Here is a 489-nt window from a genome sequence, read left to right as displayed (position 1 = left end):
CCTTATTACTTTTTTATAACTTTACCATCCATATTTTGTAGGCGGAATGACCGAAATGGCTGGACAAATTTTTCACACATACTGCTAGCTTAGGCAAAAAAACTATATTAGGCTTAACTATATGTATAGGTAATTATAGAAAAATTACTTAATATTATATCTATATATTATTATTCTGAACCCCTCTTCCACAATCTTCTATCTTATTTTGTTGAAATAAAGACTGTTTTATTTCCTACAAGTGTTAATTTATTTTCCTGCTTCAACAGTTACGATATAGTATTAGCTTGCTTATCTTAAATACTGTAGTTCGTTATTTAACAATCAAGTGAAATACAATATTAATGTCGTTACGGAAAACTCAAACAAAATTTTCATTATCATCATCGGACTTTTCATTGCTTTCTATACTAATGTTATAAAGCTGAAGAGTTTGTTTGTTTGTTTGAACGCGCTAATCTCAGGAACTAATGGTCCGATTTGAAAAAT

Source organism: Colias philodice, chromosome 11, assembly GCF_061535455.1.
Source record: "Colias philodice isolate Cphi_HAF_F1 chromosome 11, ilColPhil1 Martin Lab GWU primary, whole genome shotgun sequence".
Lineage (NCBI taxonomy): Eukaryota > Metazoa > Arthropoda > Insecta > Lepidoptera > Pieridae > Colias > Colias philodice.
The sequence above is the reverse complement of the archived record's forward strand: the minus strand, read 5'-3'. Positions refer to the sequence as shown.